Source organism: Cebus imitator, unplaced genomic scaffold, assembly GCF_001604975.1.
Source record: "Cebus imitator isolate Cc_AM_T3 unplaced genomic scaffold, Cebus_imitator-1.0 Scaffold148, whole genome shotgun sequence".
In the NCBI taxonomy this organism is placed as follows: Eukaryota; Metazoa; Chordata; class Mammalia; order Primates; family Cebidae; genus Cebus; species Cebus imitator.
Window position 1 is genome coordinate 1089927 of NW_016107463.1, and position 12266 is coordinate 1102192.

The 12266-nt window shown below is 40.3% G+C and overlaps 1 protein-coding gene across 4 annotated transcripts in view; it reads left to right on the forward strand.

Moving 5' to 3' along the window:
• PAQR8 (progestin and adipoQ receptor family member 8) overlaps positions 1-12266 on the forward strand; it is a 42739-nt gene that overhangs the window by 16370 nt on the left and 14103 nt on the right. Inside the window, exon 2 of one of the 4 annotated variants that reach the window (XR_005202513.1) lies at positions 1885-1934. The exons of 2 other annotated variants lie outside the window; for them this stretch is intronic. The gene's annotated coding sequence lies outside the window, so the exon portion shown is untranslated. One more of the 4 variants, XM_017542857.2, reaches the window with a different exon arrangement.

A 12266-nucleotide genomic window follows, 5' to 3' on the forward strand; every position in this document is an offset into this window, starting at 1 on the left:
GTAGAGACGGGGTTTCACCATGTTGACCAGGATGGTCTCGATCTCTTGACCTTGTGATCCACCCGCCTCGGCCTCCCAAAGTGCTGGGATTACAGGCGTGAGCCACCGCGCCCGGCCAGTTGTCATTTTTTTAATGGTGTTTATGATGGATGTACCTTGTTGATATCAATAACTGTATCTGCTACATTATAGCTTTGATTAATGGTAGTCTTCAAGTAAACTGACTTGCTGACATGTTCCACTTTGGAGAAAAAATAAATCAAAACACAGGAAAATCAAGTGGTATTAGAACTTTTGTTTAAAAGCAATTTCCCAGGGAGAACATCCTTGGGAATTGTTTAAGAGGCAACTAGGAAGTTTTGTTTAAGAGCAAAACTTAAAGGGGAAACTTCGTTTTGTTTAACAGCAAAACTTAAGGGAAACTTAACTTCCCCTATAATCCTTTGTCAGAGGGAGTGCTTAACTCCGCCTTTAAGTTTTGCTCTTCAACAAAACTTCCTAGGCTTACTATAGACACAGTCCTATCTTCTTTACATTGGTATCTCCATTAGCCAAACTGCATATGGAAAGAGATAAAGGACCTGGACAGAATTATGTTCACTTACACGTTAGAAAAGTGGACTAATACATTGGGTAGAATGATTTCCAATAAACAAGGTTGAAACAGAAAGCATTTCCTGAATAGCATAAAAGTTTAGGGCGCAGGCTGTGGAGCCAGACTACCTGGGCACAGATTCAGGCTCCACCACTTCCTGTCTGGATTTTGGGCAGGGGACTTCACTTGTTTCCTCATCTGTACAAGAGCTAAAAATAATAGATTCCATTTCATAGAGTTGAGAGGAATAAATGTTTTATTTATTTAAGTCACATGCAATGAACTTAGAACCATGTGTAGTATAGGGTAAGCGCTCAATATATGTGAGTCATTTTAGTAATTATCACTGGCAACTGGGTAAAGAGCAGTAACAATGGGGAAGAAGGAATGCTATATCTCTGGTTTCTGGCTTGAGCACATGGGTGCAGCCATTTACTGAGATAGGAACTGGAGGCACAGGACAGAAGTAGGGTTAGTGGGAGAAGCTTGATTCTCTTTTGGTAGTGTTCATTTGAGGTGTCTTTGTTACAGCTGAGCAGAGCTATCAAGTGGGCATCAAATATTCTCCCTTCCAGGTGTTAACGCAATTTTGTGGAATGTTATTCAACCTTAAAAAGAAAGAAAATTGGCCAGGCGTGGTGGCCCACACCCGTAATCCCAGCACTTTGGGAGATCAAGGTGGGAGGATCACCTGAGGTTAGGAGTTTGAGATCAGCCTGACCGATATGGTGAAACCTTGTCTCTACTAAAAATAAAAAAATTAGATGGGCATGGTGGTGGGGACCTGTAATCCCAGCCGCTCATGAGGCTGAGGCAGGAGAATCACTTGCACCTGGGAGGTGGAGGTTGCAGGGTGCCGAGATCACTCCACTGCACCCCAGCCTGGGTGACAGAATGAGACTCTGTCACACACAAAAAAAGACAAAATGGAAATTCTGGCCCATGCTATGACACAGATGGCCCTTGGGGATAGTACGCTGAGTGAAATAAACCAGTCTCAAAAGGAAAGTACTATATTATTTCACTTATATGAGGTACCTAGAGTAGTGTTCTCTACTCTAAATTCATAGAGACAGAAAGTAGAATGGTGGTTGCCAGGGCATTAGGAAGAGGGAGCATAGGAAGTTTTTAATGGGTACAGAGTTCCAGTTTTGCAAAATGAAAAGAGTTCTGGGGACTGGTTGCATAACACTGTGAATGGATTTAACACTACCGAACTGTACACTGAAAATGGTAAGATGGTAAATTTTATGTTATATGTATTTTACTTGGATTTTTTTTTCTCTTAGAGTCTTGCTCTGTTGCCCAGGCTGGAGTGCAGTGGTGCGATCTCAGCTCACTGCAACCTTCACCTCCTGGATTCAAGCGATTCTCCTGCCTCATCCTCCCTAGTAGCTGGGATTACAGGTGCGCACCACTACCCTGGCTATTTTGTATTTTTAGTAGAGACAGGGTTTCACCATCTTGGCCAGGCTGGTCTCGAACTCCTGACCTCAAGAGATCCACCCGCCTCGGCCTCCCAAAGTGCTCGGATTACAGGCATGAGCCACCCTGCCCAGCTGGATTTTTTTAAAAGTGTGAGCGAGAAAATAATATATTAAGTCACAAGGTGATAAGTAGTACTGTGGAAAACAAAGAAAAAATAGAGCAGAGTTGGGTGTTGCTGAGTGCCAGGGAGAGAACAGATGTGGTATTAAATGAATAGGGTGGTTGGGAAGCCTGCCTCTTTGAAGAGGTGAGATTTGAGCAAGGACCGGAAGGAGTTGTTTGTCTCTTGGCTGCTGTTATAATCTTTGTCTAAATCTGCCAGGGTCCACCTGTGGTATGGCAATGCGCAGTCAATAATCAAGTGGTATATATCTGTTAAAGTACATATTAGTGGGCAGCTGTGGATGTGGACATTTCAACTCATTTGGAAAAACAATCCAGGCACTCAGGTAGTACTTCACAGATGATAATCAGATGTCATCTGAGGCTTGAGGTTATGTTACAGTAAAGACGAATGGTTATTCTTATATGTGGCCTTTTCTAAAATCAACCTATAACCGAGAAACAAACACCAGGGGTGTGATTTCTTTAGTTACTCTAAAATTTGCATGTTGTTGTTTGCCCTGAGAAGTTGGGGTGCCTTGGGAGCTGAGAAAACCTACGTTTTTCAATATGAGTTTTAAACTCCTTCCTAAGACTGGGATTTTTCCAGTCTTCAACTGACCTCCCTGTCAACTTAAAAAGGGTAGCTTAAAAATCCTTATTTCATATATTCTTTATTTGATGGATCATATGGCATGGAATGGTGAGCTGCTTATAAAAATCCTGTGACCTGGACATGTTTTATTACAAATTTATGAGGCTGGTATAAACAGGTATCAACTTGCTATCATTTAAGCCAGTACTTTATACTCATGAACAAACTGAAAGAATTTTGCATCCTTGGATACTTGAACTGATTTTTCTATGTGTCATTTCTTAACTTCATTTTTCTATGTCTAATTAAAAGAAGTATACTGAGCATGAATCTCTACTTTGGGATCAGGAAGAAGTCTCCCCCACCTTCCTCTTCCCACTGAACTTTTTGGGGAAATTAATATCTATAGATGGACAGGCACCTTTGCCTCTCCCCAATCCTGTCTTCTGGCCAAGAATTCTAAAGCTACACACTAGCAACCATTCAGAACACACATGGCTGGCTGTAACTCTCTTGTCAGGTCAAATTTATAGAATAATTGCTAAGATCACAGGGACTAGGTGGGAGAAGAGGAAACTGACTCCCTCTATAAGTCCTTTCTACACTAATGGCAACAAGCCCTAGTGGATTAAAAAATCACAGTTGAATCTATTTTTTTTTTTTTAAGACAGGATCTCACTCTGTCACCCAGGCTGGAATGCAGCATCACTATCATGGCTCACTGCAGTCTCAACTCCCAGGAGCAAGCAGTACTCCCTCTTAGCTGAGACCACAGGTGTATGCCACCATGCTCAGCTAATTGTCTAAAAATTTTTTGTAGAAACAGGACCTCCCTATGTTGCCCAGGCTGGTCTCAAACTCCTGGGTTCAAATGATTCTTCCATGTATTATGGCTTGCATTTCAGCCTCCCAAAGTGTTGGAATTATTAGTGTGAGCCACCATGCCCAGGTATTTTGTATCTGTTTTAGAGAGAAGAGGATGAACAGATAGATACACTAATATATTTACATACACACATATAAACACATATACTATGTACCTTTTAAGATCTAAAATAAACATCACATGTTAACATGTGATAAATGTTTGTTACATTATCCTCTACACTCTTCTATACACTTGAAATATTTCATAATATAAAAATGAAGGAGAAAGTCACAGTGCATGTTTAGGAATAGCAAATGATATAGAACAGTGATTTTCAAACTTTAATGTGACCCTTGGCAAGAAATATATTTATTTTAGAAATCAGGAATTTCCTGATGGTACTTATCCTTAATACATTGGATGTATTCTGACATGTTCTATTCTATTTACTCTTTTATTCTGCATGATGTCAAGCAGTGGGTGATGCCTACAGATACAAATAAAGGCTAGGTCCTGGAAGGCTTTTGGTGGTCAGGCTCAGGAATGTAAGCGTTAGTTGGCAAAGAGGAAAGGCCCACAGGTGTTATGTGAGTTAAACTTTGGCTAAATCAAAAAAGATGGAACTGAGGCCAGAGATTGGAAGATCAAAATCAGTTAGGAGATTATCAGCATTAGTATAACTGGGACAGGATATGGGTCTGCAGGGGAAGTGAAAAAAAAAAAGGGACAGGTTTTGGATATGCTGTGATTAAAAATAATACTGATAATAGGGATATGATGACTGAGATTTCAGGGAAGGGGGAGGGAAGTGAGACAAATTTCACTCTTGATTTCAAGGCTTGATGCCTGGGAGATTGGTTACATCAATAACAACTATGTATATCATAGGAAATTTGGTTTTAAACACAATGTTTAAGGTGCTGATGGGGACATCTATACATATGTAGTGAAGTCATGGTTGAGGTTAAATGGAATGCATAATGGTTTCATAATGTATTATGGCTTTCTATAGCAGTACACAGTACCTGGTGAGGGAAAAAAATGAAAGGTATAATCAAGGTGGGGCCAGGGGGGCAGACCTAGCAAAGGTGTGGTGGGTGGAGGGTGATGAGTGCTGGCTGGGACAGAGTGAAATGTCTAGCACTGGGTTGGGTTTATGTTGGGATGGCAGTGAGTCTAAATGCAATGGGTGCACTAAGAGAAGAAGGGTTGGAGGACTGGAGGTTATGAGACACCCAGAAAGTATCTTTAGCAGGTGTGATGAAGTATTACAGGTAGAGATTAGGAGTGTTGTAATCAAGGAGGAAGAATTTCAAACCTGAAATCTTGGAGCTAAAATAATTCTAAGTTAGAAAAAAAATACGATTCTGAAATTCATATGGAAACAAAGTGCCTAAATAGGAAAAGCAATCCTAAGCAAAAGGAACAAAGCCAGAGGCATCACATTACCCAGCTTCAAAATACTACAAGGCTATAGTAAACAAAAGGCCTCAGTAGCATGGTACTGGTACAAAAAAAGACACACAGACCAATGGAATAGAGAACCTAGAAATAAAGCTGCACACCTACAACCAACTGATGTTTGATAAAATTGACAAAAATAAACAGTAGGGGAAAGGATACCCTATTCAATAAATGGTGCTGGGAAAATTGGCTAACACTATGCGGAAGAATGAAACTGGTCTCCTGCCTATCACCATTTACAAAAATTAACTCAAAATGGATTAAAGCCTTAAATATATAATATGGTTTGCCTGTGTCCCCACCCAAAGCTCATCTTGAATTGTAGCTCCTATAATGCTCATGTGTTGTGGGAGGGACCTGGTGGGAGATAATTGAATCATGGGGGGCTTTCTCTCATAGTATTCTCATGGTAGTGAGTAAGTCTCACAAGATCTGATGGTTTTATTAGGAAAAAACCCTTTCATTTGGTTCTCATTCTCACTCTGCCTGCTGCCATGTAAGGCATCCCTTTGCTGTCTTCTGCCATGATTGTGAGGCCTCCCTGGCCATGTGGAACTGTGAGTCAATTAAACCTCTTTATAAATTACTTAGTCTCAAGTATGTCTTTGTCAGTAGCGTGAAAACGAACTGATACAATGTAAGACCTTAAACTATAAACACCCTTCAAGAAAATCTAGGACATACCCTTCCGGACATTGGCCTTGGGGAAGAATTTTTAACTAAGTCCTCAAAAGCAACTGCAACAAAAACAAAAATTGATAAATGAGACCTAATTTAAACTAAAGAGCTTCTGCACAGCAAAAGAAAACTATTGGCCGAGCATCATGCCTTATGCCTGGAATTCTAGCACTTTAGGAGCCAAGGTGGGTAGACTGCCTGAGCCCAGGAGTTTGAGACCAGCCTAGGCAACATGTTGAAACCCCCTCTCTACAAAAAAATACAAAAAACTAGCTGGGCATGTGACATGCACTGGTAGTCGAAGCTACTCAAGAGGCTGAAGTGGGAGGATCACCTGGGTCTGGAGAGGTTGAGGCTGCAGTGAGCCATGATCATAGCACTGCACTTCAGTCTAGGTAACAGAGTGAGACCCTGTGTCTAAGAAAATGAAAAAGAAACTTTCAACAGAGGAAACAGACAACCTACAGAATAGGAGAAAATATTCATACATTATGCAAAGGTCTAATATCCAGCATCTATAAGGAACTTTAAATTGAGAAGCAAAAAAAAAAAAAAAAAAAATAAAAAAAAACAAAAAAAAAAAAAAAAAAGCTCAATTAAAAAGTGGGCAAAGGAGGAAATGAGCAGACACTTCTCAAAAGAAGACGTAGAAGTGGCCAACAACATAAGAAAAAATGCTCAACATCACTAATGGTTAAGAGAAATGCAAATCAAAACCACAATGAGATACCAGTCAGTATGGCTATTATTTAAAAGTCAAAAAATAAGAGGTGTGGAGAGAAGGGAAAGCTTATACACTGTTGGTGGGAATGTAAATTAATTCAGCCACTATAGAAAGCAGTTTGGAGATTTCTCAAAGAATCAAACACAACTACCGTTTGACCTAGCATCCCCATTACTGGGTATGTACTCAAAGGAAGACAAATTGTTCTACCAAAAAGACACAGGTACTCATGTTCATCACAGCACTATTCACAATAGCAAAGATCAACCTAGGAATCAACCTTGGTGCTCATCAACAGTGAATTGGATAAAGAAAATGTGGTACTTATACACCATGGAATACTATGCAGCTATAAAACAGATTTGCAGCAACATGGATGCAGCTGGAGGCCATTATCTTAAGTGAATTAATGCAGAAACATACCACATGTTTTCTCTTGTAAGTAAGAGCTAAACATTGGGTATACACAGACATAGAGATGGGAAAAGCAGACATGGGACTACAAAGGAGAAGGAGGGACCAGGGTAAGGTTGAAAAACTACCTGTTGGGTACTGTGCTCATTACCTGGATCATGGACTCAGTTGTACCCCAAACCTCAGTGTCATGCAATATAACCTTGTAACCTGCACATATACCTCCTGAATCGAAAATAAAAGGTGAAATTTTTTTGAAAAATGAAGTAATTCTGAGTGATAAATAATCACAACTTTCATAGATACTACAGGTTAGGCAGGTAGGTTATTGTAATATAATGGAGATGAAAGCTATAGCTGTGTGATAGTTTACAATTACTGATCTGAACTGAATAGACTGGCTTTTCAAATGAAGCTCCTCTGCGGAATAACTAATGATTTTTAACCAAATCTGCTACTGATGATGGATTACTACTAATTACAGAAGAGGCCACACTGGGACATGGAGCAGGGTCTTCAGGGGTGCCCTTAGGAAAGAGTCCTGATGGGATGCCTTGGGAGAGGAGGCTCTGGATAGTGCTCCTGAGTCACTACAGTGAGCCAGGGTTCCTAGTCCATCACCAGCTCAGAGATGAACAGGCACTGTCTTCTCATCTAATACTTCCTTTTCATTCACAGCTGATGGACGTTCTTCTACAAAGACACAGTCAGTTGGCTGGACTTTTGGGACACAGGGGTCAGAATTATTGGAGTCTGCCCATACATTATTGCTGATTTGGTTTAGGGCTTTGAATAGGTCACTTAAATTCACTACCTCAGTTATTCTCACAATCAGGTAACACAAGCTAAAACCTTTGAAAAAATGTTTTGACTAACTTCCTTATGCAACCCAATTAATTTCACAGTTTAATATAAAGGAAGACACTGGTACAGCCAGTTAATAGCATAATGCTAAGAGCTTGCTATAGACTGAAGTGTCTCCCCAAATTAATATGCTGAAATACTAACCCCCAATGTAAGGATATTAGGAGGTGGCGCCTTTAGGAGGTAATCACCTAGATCAAGGATCCCCCAACCCCCAGCACTCATCTGTGGCCTGTTAGGAACTGAGCAGCACAGCAGAAGGTGATCAACGGGTGAGCAAGCAAAGCTTCATCAGTATTTACCACTGCTCCACTTTGAGGAGCTCATTTCCTTTGCCTGAGCTCCGCCTCCTGTCAGATCAGCAGCAGCATTAGATTTTCATAGGGGTACCAACCCTATTGTGAACTGCACATGCAAGGGATCTAGGTTGTGCTTTCCTTATGAGAATCTAAAGTCTGATGATCTGTTACTGTGTGCCATCACCCCAGATGGGACTGTCTAGTTGCAGTAAAATAAGGTGAGGGCTCCCACTGATGCTACAGTATGGTGAGTTGTATAATTATTTTTATTATATATTATAATGTAAAAATAATAGAAATAGGCTGGATCCAGTGGCTTATGCCTGTAATCCCAGCACTTTGGGAGGCCAAGGTGGGCAGATCACTTGAGGTCAGGAGTGTGAGACCAGCCTGGCCAACATGGGGAAACCCCATCTCTACTAAAAATACAAAAATTAGCTGGTCATGAGGGTGCACGCCTGTAATCCCAGCTACCTGGGAGGCTGAGGCATGAGAATGGCTTGAGCCTGGGAGGCAGAGGTTGCAGTGAGCCGACGTGGCATCACTGCACTCTAGCCTGGGCAAAAGAGCGAGACCATGTCTCAGAAGAAAAGAAAAAGAAATAAAATGAACAGTAAATGTAATGGGCTTGAATCATCCTGAAACCATACCCCTCAACCCTCCCAGACACTGTACATGGAAAAATGATCTTCCATGAGGCTGGTCCCTGGTACCAAAAAGATTGGGGACTGCTGACCTAGATGAAGGAATTACTGCTCTTACAAAAGAAACTCAGAACTCGCTTACCTCTTACGCCATGTGAGGACATAGCAAGAAGACAGTCATGTTTGAACCAGAAGCAGGCCTCACTGGACACCGAATCTGCTGGTGCCTTGATCTTGGACTTTTGCAGCCTCTAGAAACTGTGAAAAATAGATTTCTTTTGTGTATAAGCCACCTAGGCTATGATATTTCCTTACCACTCTGAATGGACAGAGACAGAGGGTTTAAGACATGATGAATTCTACTTTAGGCTGTCGCTAAACTTCACGGGTAGGGGTTATATCTGAGCCTGAATATGAGAGAGAAGTGGGTTTTGCCAGGCACAGCAGGCTACAATAACATTCCCGATGTCAAGTGTGTGGCTTGTTCAGGCAGTCAGGACAGTCTGTTCTTTTTCTATGCAACAAGAATAAAAAACGAGTTCTCCCAACAGTACTCCAATGTTATTTTACATCATGTTTCTCTGCCTGGCACCTCCTTTTCTTCAATCTTTGCTTAGGCATTCTTGGTCACAAAAGTGACAGTGGTAGAAAATGATAGACCAAAAACAAGCTGATGGTTAAAATTCAGCCAGCAATTTAAATATTGGTGTGGATACCTAGCAAGTGGATGAACCACACACATAAACAAGATCCCACTCAAATGGTGTTTTCTTTTGAAAACCCACATTTTCATTATCTTAGATCTCACTGGTTTTTACCTTTACAAGCAGGGAAAGGATAGTCATTTCACTTTGTTTTTGAACAATGTTCTATTGACACATTCTGGGGCATCTTTCCTCTGATTGTTTGCTGATAGACATAAAGCATAGGTAAGCCCATGTTCCTGTCTCCAGAGGCTTGCAATTCAATAAACAGACGAGAGAAGGCTCTCTACACACACAGTAGTGAAGTAATGGGCAAGTCCGATGTTCTACTTACCAAAATGTGTGGAATAGGTAGGTAAGTGTTAGGGGCACGAGAGGAATCAAGGTGGCCTGGAAAAGGCTTTGTAGTCGTTTGGAATTGAACTAAGGCCTTGGGGATATCTAAGGAGAAATGGAGAACAAAGTGACTTGCTTGACTATAGCAAATAAAAATGCTGGGTCTTAGAACCACCAGGAGAGTGTACTGTTGTTACTACAGAAGAGTTAATGTTTAATTGCTAGGGAACACAGCTTTCTTTATATGGTGCTCCAAACCCAAGCTCGGTTTGTTATCAGATTTTTCTGCTATGGAAAGGACATTTCCAAGACAGATTTCCTGCCAGTGGAAATGAGCAGCTCTCTTCATGTTCATCCAGGCTGGCCCAGGTCCCAGCTGGTTTGCAGATTAGTAATTTTATTAATATGGTATGCTGACTATTGGAGCTCACAGAATGATCCAAGTATGCATGTATTCCTTTAAAATGCTAAGGTGTTTCTTGTGGGGGGAGGGTCTTAATATTTTACCAACTTATGTTTTACTAATTTTTGCTTATTTACGTCAGATATTCCTATTTGTAGAGTAGTACTAACTTTTGCTTTCCAATTACAAAAGTAGTAAATGTTTATTGTTAAGTACTATAATGAAAGTATTTCCAGAAGAAAAGTAAAACTCCCATAATCCCCTCATGGTAATAGCTGTATTGTTTTGATTATATGTACTTCCATACTTCATCTGTACCATGTTTGTGTGTTTACAAAAATAGGGCTGGGCGGGACACATACTTTAAATTTTAAATTTGTTTTTTCCTTTACATGTCTTTGACTTAGTTATTCAAGAAATATTTTTTAAGAATGTACATATGCTAGTCTGTCACTTTTCTAAGTGCAGTGGAGACTACAGTGAAAAACCAACGGAGCAAACATATCATGTGTATCTTTGTATAACAATAAATGTAAATATGCTAGTTATTTTAATAAGTGCATAGTATTCTATTGTATAGATTTATCCTAATTTGCTCAATCAAATATTCCATTTTTGGATGTTGAGATTGTTAGGTTTTGTTAAATATAGGGGGGAAATATGCAATGACCATTGGTGAAGCTGAATCGATGTTCAAATGATCTCTGCTAATAATAGGATTGCACTGGTAGCACCACTCTTTCAAATATGACTTTGTAAATAATGACATGCTCCTTGGAAGGTGTGGCTATAAAGATCAGTATGAGCCCAGAGATCTCTCGCTTAATGAATGACTTTGGAGATCCCGAGGCATCTGAGACTGTTTCCAACTCCACCTCTGGTTCAAAGGCTGCTGAAAGCACAGTTCCAATCCTTATAAATGGACACCAAGTTGTCATTTTGACTGCTATTCCTTTGCAGCCGTTTATGGTGATGCAGTGATATGTGAAGTTGGGCCTCTGTGGATTCTGGAAGCATTTCTTCTGCCTTTGATAGGAGTTGTTGCTCTTTTGTTCTGTGTCCAGCAACCAGCAGGTCAATTTCCTGCCATCTGTGTGAGTCCCGCACACAGTGACATGAGGTGATGTCACAGGATCTGTTTGTTGGTGATTTCAGCCTGCTGCTTGACATTCAGTACAAAGCAAAACACAGTCCAGGTGAATTACAGAATGTTACAGTATTAGAGCTTATATAGATTAAAACCCCATCTTATGGGCAAGGGCACCAAGGCATAGAGAGGTTGAGTAATTTGCTTAAAAGTCACATAGTGGTAGAGCTAGAACTAAAAATTAGGACTTCTAATTTCTTGGCCAATGTTCTTTCCAGGGAATCAGCTATTCCAAGTTTGTGGTAAATTCACATAGCATCCTTGTAATAGGTCAGGAAATACTATTGCTTTTGGAGTGCTTCTATTTGGCATCCAGATAAAATGTCTTCAGTACCAAACAGTGCCAGTTTCCCAAATCTGGAGCTTTTATTTAATTCCCCACTTTGTTAATTTGGGAGAGGCTTTTTAGGTAGCTTGCTATATGCATAGCAGATTTAGTGATCTCATTGTCATTGTGCTTTCCACCAGTAGGCTGATAAATGACCTCACGTTTATGACTGGCATGTCACACTGCACCGGTTCTGTAAAGCCAGCCACAACAAACCATGTGTCTTTAATATGAAAGAGGCCCATCATATTTATGATCATATTTATCTGGGCTAATAGACCTATTTGCATTATTTGATAGATTCCACTCAGATTTTGTGGAAGTCACATTTTATTCATTTAGGGAGTATTGGAATCTGATTTACAAGTAAACTCAGTGTCAGAGAACTGAGAAACTTTGCAGTACTGACTGTTTTTGTAAGGCCAACTGCAAGTTATCTTTGTTAATGGAACAAAGAAGTATTGCAGCAGCATATTTGAAGTTGTATATCAGAAAAAATATTGGGGTTTAGTCATAGAGTGCATTTTTTGAGGCATAGTGGTTAAGAACCCACACTTTAGAGTCAACTGCTTAATTACCTCCTGGATCTAACACATATTGTATAGCCTTGGAC